General features: G+C 36.4%; 1 long non-coding RNA gene across 9 annotated transcripts; it reads right to left on the bottom strand.

Moving 5' to 3' along the window:
• Nucleotides 1-2708: 2708 nt before the first annotated feature.
• Nucleotides 2709-6750, bottom strand: LOC136205634 (uncharacterized). 9 transcript variants are annotated; one of them, XR_010676038.1, is made up of 8 exons: nt 6518-6750; nt 6151-6449; nt 5974-6044; nt 5838-5882; nt 5345-5402; nt 5053-5206; nt 3155-4198; nt 2709-2913 (listed from the first exon to the last, which is right to left on the bottom strand). It is a non-coding gene; the product is annotated as an uncharacterized lncRNA (long non-coding RNA). The 9 variants fall into 9 exon arrangements; XR_010676044.1 differs by lacking the exon at nt 3155-4198 and having other exon boundaries at nt 6518-6745; XR_010676045.1 differs by lacking the exon at nt 2709-2913 and having other exon boundaries at nt 2920-3204; nt 6518-6745.
• Between the last annotated feature and the right edge of the window lie 1155 nt (nt 6751-7905).

Here is a 7905-nt window from a genome sequence, read left to right as displayed (position 1 = left end):
GGTGTCTAGGAAGAGCGATAGAATTATGAGTGTTAAGCTAGTGATAGGGGATGAGGTTGTGAATGTCATTAGTGCATATGCGCCACAAATAGGATTAGATGTGTCTATAAGACAAGCTTTTTGGGATGACTTAGAGAAAGTGGTGCAACAGGTTCCTAGGGATGAAAAAATGGTACTAGGGGGTGATCTCAATGGACACGTGGGTTCTAGGCGAGATGGGTTTGAGAGTGTTCATGGAGGGTATGGTTTTGGAGATAAGAATGAAGCAGGAAATGATATTTTGGAATTCGCATCAGCCTATGACTTGAGTATCATGAACACATGGTTTATGAAGAGAACATCCCACTTAGTGACTTATCGGAGTGGCGGTAATGCGAGCCAAATTGACTTCTTCTTAGTAAGGAGTGCTTGGAGAAAGAGTTATATTGATTGTAAGGTGATCCCTGGTGAGAGTACGACAACCCAACATAGAGTAGTGGTGCTAGATTTTCGAAGTAGGAAATGTATAAGAAAACAAACACCTCAAGTAGAGACTAAGATTAAGTGGTGGAAATTGCAAGGGGAGAATCAACAAAAATTTGTGGATGAGATGACCAAAAAAGATATTTGGACTTGCAATATGGATTCAGATATAGATTCGATATGGAATAAGATGGAGCATAGTATACGGGAAGTAGCGAAGGAAGTTCTAGGGGAATCTAAAGGTAGCATGCCACCGGGTAAGGACACATCTTGGTGGACAGAAGAAGTACGACAAGCAGTAAAGAGTAAGAGAGAATCCTATAAACTATTGGGGAAATGTAGGAGTGACGAGAACTACGAAAAATACAAAGAGGCTAAAAGGGAAGTAAAGAAGGTCATACGAGATGCTAGAGCAAAGGTGAATCGGGATCTGTATACAAGATTGGATACGAAAGAAGGGGAAAGAGACATATATAGAATTGCTCGGATGAGAGATAGGAAGACGCGAGATCTCGGAAAAGTTAAATGTGTGAAGGATGTGGACCAGAAAGTCCTAGTTGGAGATAAGGATATCAAGGAACGATGGAGGTCCTATTTTGATGACTTATTTAATGGAGATCGCCAACAAGATGTTGGAGATATAAGTATCCATCACGATATGATAAATCATGAATGCCTGCGGAGAATTCAAAAGGGTGAAGTCAAAATGGCATTAAGTAAGATGAAGTTGAAGAAAGCAGTAGGACCTGATGGCATCCCTATTGAGATTTGGAGATGTTTGGGAGAAAGAGGAATCGAATGGTTGACGACGTTCTTCAACAAAATTTGGAGAAACAATAAGATGCCATCAGAATGGAGGAAAAGTACCTTAATCCATTTGTATAAGAACAAAGGCGATGTCCAAGATTGTGCCAACTATCGGGGAATCAAATTAATGAGTCACACTATGAAACTTTGGGAGCGAGTGATTGAACAAAGGCTAAGGAGGACGGTGAAGATCTCGGAAAACCAGTTTGGCTTTATGCCGGGAAGATCAACTATGGAAGCCATCCATCTAATGAGAGAATTAATGGAGCACTATCGAAATAAGAAGAAAGACTTGCATATGGTTTTCATTGACTTGGAGAAAGCATATGATAAGGTACCAAGGGAAGTACTTTGGTGGGCCTTGATAAGGAAAGGCATTTCGCGAAAATATATTGACATCATAAAGGACATGTATGAGGGAGTATGCACGAGTGTACGTACTAGTGTTGGGAAAACTGAAGAGTTTCCTATTACGATTGGAGTGCATCAAGGTTCCGCACTAAGCCCATTTCTTTTTGCCATCGTTATGGATGAACTAACAAGTTCACTTCAAGATGGTATACCATGGTGCATGCTGTTTGCAGATGATATTGTGTTGGTTGATGAGACGAAAGAAGGAGTGGAGATGAAGTTGGAACTATGGAGGCAAACTCTAGAATCTAGAGGCTTTAAGTTGAGTCGAAGTAAGACAGAATATTTGGAGTGTAAGTTTAGCGGCCGTAGGAGTAGGGAGGTGTAGATGGAGATGTTGCCCATAGGATTAAAGCTGGTTGGTCGAAGTGGAAGAGTGCTACGGGTTTCCTTTGTGATCCCGGCATGCCTAATAGATTGAAGGGAAAATTCTACCGGACGGCAATTAGACCAGCATTGTTATATGGTACGGAGTGTTGGGCAGTGAAACACTGCCACATCCATAAGATGTCGGTGGCGGAGATGCGTATGTTGAGATGGATGTGTGGTCACACGAGAAAGGACCGGGTGCGTAATGAAATAATTAGGACAAAAGTAGGGGTCACATCTATTGAGAATAAAATGAGAGAAAACCGACTAAGGTGGTTTGGCCATGTGAGACGTAGAGCGCTTGATGCGCCGGTTAGGAGAACCGAAGAGTGGCAAAGGGATGTAGTGGTGAGGGGTAGGGGAAGACCTAAGCAAACTTGGAGGAGGGTGATCGAGAGTGATATGAGTTTATTGGGAATTGAGGAAAATATGGTAGTGGATAGGACGGAGTGGAGGGAGCGAATCTGTGTCGCTGACACGACTTGATTTTCACGGTTTTATATGATGGTTCATGTTAGCCGACCCCGAATCATTTCGGGACTAAGGCTTTGTTGTTGTTGTTGTTTATATGTTACTAGAAGGACACCCTCGCTTCGCTTCGGAAGAAAATTAGTTTAAAATATTTTATGCTAAAATAATATGGCTATTGGTAACAGCAATAAAAAATTAATAGTATATTTTTTATATATATAGTTATAAATAGAAGAAAAGTAAAGGCTATGTTGAATAGTTTTACAATAGGAAGTTTGATTGAAGACTAATTAAATTGCAACAGGAAAAGCGAAAGTTGCAAATACATTTTTAAGATAGCTTTGGATGAGATTAACATTGGGGATCATGTAATTGACAAAATGAGGTTGGTACCTGTTAAGAAGAAAAAAAAAGATCAACGTTATTAGCATAGGATAGTTAGAAAAAATCTAAGTGAGTCTTGTAAGAAAAGTAAATATATTGCAGATGAACTATTTTATTATCAATTAATAAAATACACTGTCATTCAATAAAAAAAATTCAATAGAAAAATAATAAAATGTATGCAAATAACTAAATAAACCATAAAGGATATATAAATAGAACAAAAGAGGAAAACAGATAGAATGTGTACCTTCACAAACATGCAGCAAAGAAAATTCTTCATGGATGGCACTACTTAGACTACAAATAAATTAATCATTTACAGAACAAAGAAACATGACTTATATAACCATTTCAATACGTGTCTCCAAAGAAAAAGAAAGAAGAAACAGATTGTAAATAAAGGAACATAACAAAACAAACAAATGATTAGATGATAGAAAAGAAACCTACCAGTAGAAATTGAGTTAACAAAAAAGGCTTAAAGCATTATTTGGTCCGTGACCTATCCAAAATTTTATTATTTAGTCATGACCTATTATTTGGTTACATTTGGCCCCTGATCTATGCTAATTAGTGAAATTTCATCCAATTTATATTAAAACTTAACCGAATCTTTATCTCATTGATAAGTAACAATATTTTGACACTTGAACTTAATAGATTTTAGTTTAGAGTTTGTTTTTTTATTGTTTTCTTTTTTAAATCTAAATAATTATTTCGACAATGTGGCAATAAAAACTTTAAGAAATACCGTGTCAAGTTCAAGTGTCAAAATATCGTTATTTGTCAATGAGATAACGATTCCGTTAAGTATTTATTCAAATTGGGTAAACTTAATATAATCACATGTACCCACCATGGAACCATAAATCCTTAATAGATTAATTGAATCAGTGATAAAAAAAATGTAAGCAAATTAAAATATGAATATCCATTTCTTGGTGTATATATAAATCTCCCTCTTGTATCCACTAAGATGTTGAACCAATAATGCTGATGAAGGAAAATATTTAACTCTTAGTAGCCAATCCTCGGATCATGTCATTTTAATTCAAATGGAATAAAAGAATATAGCAAAATTCATCAAAATCCATCAAAAGGGAACATCCCAGACATATGAAAACATATTAGAACTCTTTCCTAATATGACACTAAGAAGGAGAAAAATAAGAGTTGGACCTCCACAGAAAAAGATGAAATTTACTAAACCCAACAGCAAAATACTCCACAGAAATAGATCCAGCAAGGACAATTTGGGATAATAGGGTCGCTCATCTTAATCGAACTTAAACTGAAAAGGAAAAAAAAAACAATAAGAAAATACGAATAGTGAACAAATCACTAAAACTCAATGCATCAATAAACTAAAAAAACCCTACAATCAACAGCATAAAATCTCACTCTCAAACTTCTTTATATTTTTTCCAACCATAAACATCCACCCACATAAATAGATCAAGTTTTGTTTGAATTTTATCAGACAACATGAAAAATAAACAGGTATTTACAATGCATATGTTCCATACTAATTTGCACTCCCGTTAAAGAAATTACTAACCGAACATTTTATAGGAAAAATGAAATCTTACACAGCAAATAGAACCAACTCTTAAGGATGGTTCCGATGGCACCCCGTGCCTCATCTTTCTACTTGTATAAGGCTGATTGACAAAATAAATATATGCAGGGTTCTAATAAGATGGTAGACAGCATTATTAAATGCAATTGACTTGCATTTCCTAGCACAATCTCTGACCAATTCGAAATTATATAAACAGCAAGGAGAATAACACCAACTGGATCAATCCATAAAAAATGTTAATATCAGATAACAAAAAAAAACGTTAACACCAACTGGATCAATTCGATGACAATGCAAGAACTGCCACATATTTATTCTATTATATATGTACACTATCACCAAAAACAAAATTAAAGATACAATTATAAGATTTCATAATCCATTGTAATAGAAATGGAAGAAAGCATTGTGACAATTTACTTAGAATAATTTGAATGTCTATTGATCGTAATAAGAAACTTCCTTTTTTGAAATCATGAAAGGAACATTATCTGCAATGCTCATCTCACCCCAATTTAAACACATAATCAAAATACAAGTGCAACATAAGTAATTCGACTCACCTTGTAATCATTAGGAGCAGAGTAATACTTCTCATCATACGATGCTCAATGAAAGGCACACAGGTTTTGCTCTAGACTGATGTGACAGTGGGTTGTCTCTTTCCTTGCACGCTTCAGTTTCAACATCTATTATTTGCTTGCCAAAGAGCTCAACCTGAATCATACGGTTACTGTTGTATTATAACCCTTAGTCTCACTGTCAATAAATATGAATTGATTATCAAATAATCAATCATTAGCATGGAAAATGGAAGACTAAGATTGTATAGAGAGTAACTTTTAAGTAATTTACCTCCACATCCTCGGTCTGAAACCATTTTCCTTTCAACATAAAGGCCCAATCCGCAGATCTTGTTGGAAAAAAAATATTTGTAAGTGATTAATGGAAAACCATTAAAGAGGTCTATAATATTGTCCCTTCGCCATGTTTTGACATCTCTGTGCAAAACTAACATACTTATTACCAATCAATTAAGGCATTTTGAATTAACAAATGAAGTAGGTAAATAACATCTTTATGAAACAACTAAAGAACCAAAGCAAACAAACAGGCTGCCAAATAACATCTTTATTAAACAACTAAAGAACCAAAGCAAACAAACAGGCTGCCAATCGACTAATGCATTATAAGAAGTGGAATTGCAATATTGAATATTTAGAAATCAATGAGTCTATAGTAAGAACATAAATTTGATTACATCTGTAGCATAACTATATAAATTGCTAACTGGTTAACAAAAAAGAGACAGCTTTATAGGTTGGCAAGTAAAAAAAAACTCCAATACCTGTATAAAAAAGCCTAACATTTCAATTGCAACGTCTTCTTGGATCTGCACATAAGTAAAGTGGAAAAAAACCACCTGATCTAATTCAAAATTGAAATGCAATCACCAAAAAGCAGAAGATTTAAGAAGCGTATACCATCCATAGAAGAAAACTGTCTCAAAATCCCTGCCTCAGTAGCCTGGATGATGGTGGTGCGCCATAGGTCTCTATAGAAGAGAGAGAGAACCATTTTCAGATCATAAAAAACTCAAATGAAGAAAAATAGGCAGAGAAAATAATTAAATGTTACAGTAACTGGCCATTGAATCAAACCTCTATAGAAGAGTGGGAGAGAACCATTTTTAGAGTACGAAAAATCTCAAACAAACTGCAAAAAGAAAGCACAAAAATTAGGAATACATAGAATCCAAGGCAAATAGAAATGATAACTTAATCGTAAGTAACAAAGGAAGAGCTAGCGTTTGTGGAGGACGATCTGAGGTTAATCGTAAGTAACAAAGGAAGAGCTAGGGTTTGTGGAGGACGATCTGGGGTTTCCAATCTGCATATGGTGGTCTACGGAGTAGCCGAACTTCAACAATCTAGAGTTATCAAACTTCAGTTCCTAGATCCTGCAAAAGGAAACCAAAATAAAGCAAACATTATAAATCAAATATTATTAAATGGAAATCGGTCTTACCAGTCCGGCAACAGTAAAAGCGATAGGAGGCGCAAATAGAGAGGGAAACAAACCAGCAAACAAATAATAGAAATTGGTGATAAGAACATAGTACAAAATTAGGGAAAGAAAAGAAAATCGCCAAGAAGAAGAAAGAGCCGCAAATTGGCAGGAGAAGAGGAGGAAGAAAGATAGGGAATGAAAGAGTAGATGGAGAGTTGGAGTAACCCTAAGAGCTCGTTTGGATGGAGGTTAATTAAAGTAAGGTAGGGTAAGTAGTTCATTGAGGGTAAATTAAAGAGTAAGATAGGTGAGGGTAAATATTCTCTTATTTTCTTTACACTCCAATTTGAAAGGGAAGGAAGGTTAAGTATTTTCTTTGACAAAATTACCATTTTTTTTGTTTCATCCGTATTAGTTGATGTGTCATCAAACTCACAAATATTTGTGTAAATAAAATGAAATTCCTATTTACGCCAATAAGTGGGCTCACAAATATTTAAAATTACATGAACATTGAGTTTAGCAGTGGGGTGATTTTCAAAGATATTATTTCAATAGTTAGGTTAGTATGGAATTATTATTTGGATAATGCCCTTCTGTGGTCTTTCTCTACCTTCCTAAAGTAGGCCTTCTTCCTCTACTCTAAGTGAAGGGTTCTTACCGACCTGGTTTCTGGTTTGTTTTATTGCAAGATACATGTGTAATTTTCTGGGAAAAGAATTCGTGCAGGACTAGTTTTCATATTCTGGGAAAAGGATTAATGGCCGGGCATATTGAAGACATGTTAGCAAGGATAAAGCTAACCGGGCCAGAGGAGATTATTACAGAGCTGGACAATGAACCAGTTGTGGATAACGCCCTGAAACCCAAAAATTGTATCATTGGCAAGGTTATGACTCACAAGCCCCTTAATCTGAAGGGGATGGCTCAAGCATTTCAGATAGGGTGGAGAACGCAAGGCTTCCAACTGAAAGATATAGGTAATAATTTGTTTCAATGCGAGTTTGAGTCTAGTCGGGATAAGGAGAGGGTCCTCAATGAAGGCCCATGGCATTTTGAGCGTCAACTGGTTGTTCTTCGAGATGTACGGGGAGACGAACAGCTAACTGATATCAAGATGCATCTCTGTGAATTCTGGGTAAGAATCTTAAATCTCCCTCTAAACCGTCGGGACGAATCATCGATCACAACGGTGGCGGGCAGAATAGGACAGGTACGAAGCCTAGATACTGAAAGTATAAGCTCCTGGGACAGCTATGTAAGGGCGAGAGTACTAGTTGATATCACTAAACCTCTCCTTCGGGGGGCTAAGGTCAAGACTGGCAATGGTATGGTGGTGTGGGTGTCGTTCAAATACGAAAAGCTTCCAAGTTTCTGCTATTGGTGTGGGTTGATAGGGCATAACC

The sequence above is a fragment of the Euphorbia lathyris genome, chromosome 9 (assembly GCF_963576675.1).
Source record: "Euphorbia lathyris chromosome 9, ddEupLath1.1, whole genome shotgun sequence".
Taxonomy (NCBI): domain Eukaryota; kingdom Viridiplantae; phylum Streptophyta; class Magnoliopsida; order Malpighiales; family Euphorbiaceae; genus Euphorbia; species Euphorbia lathyris.
This window is presented reverse-complemented; position numbering and strand designations above follow the sequence as displayed.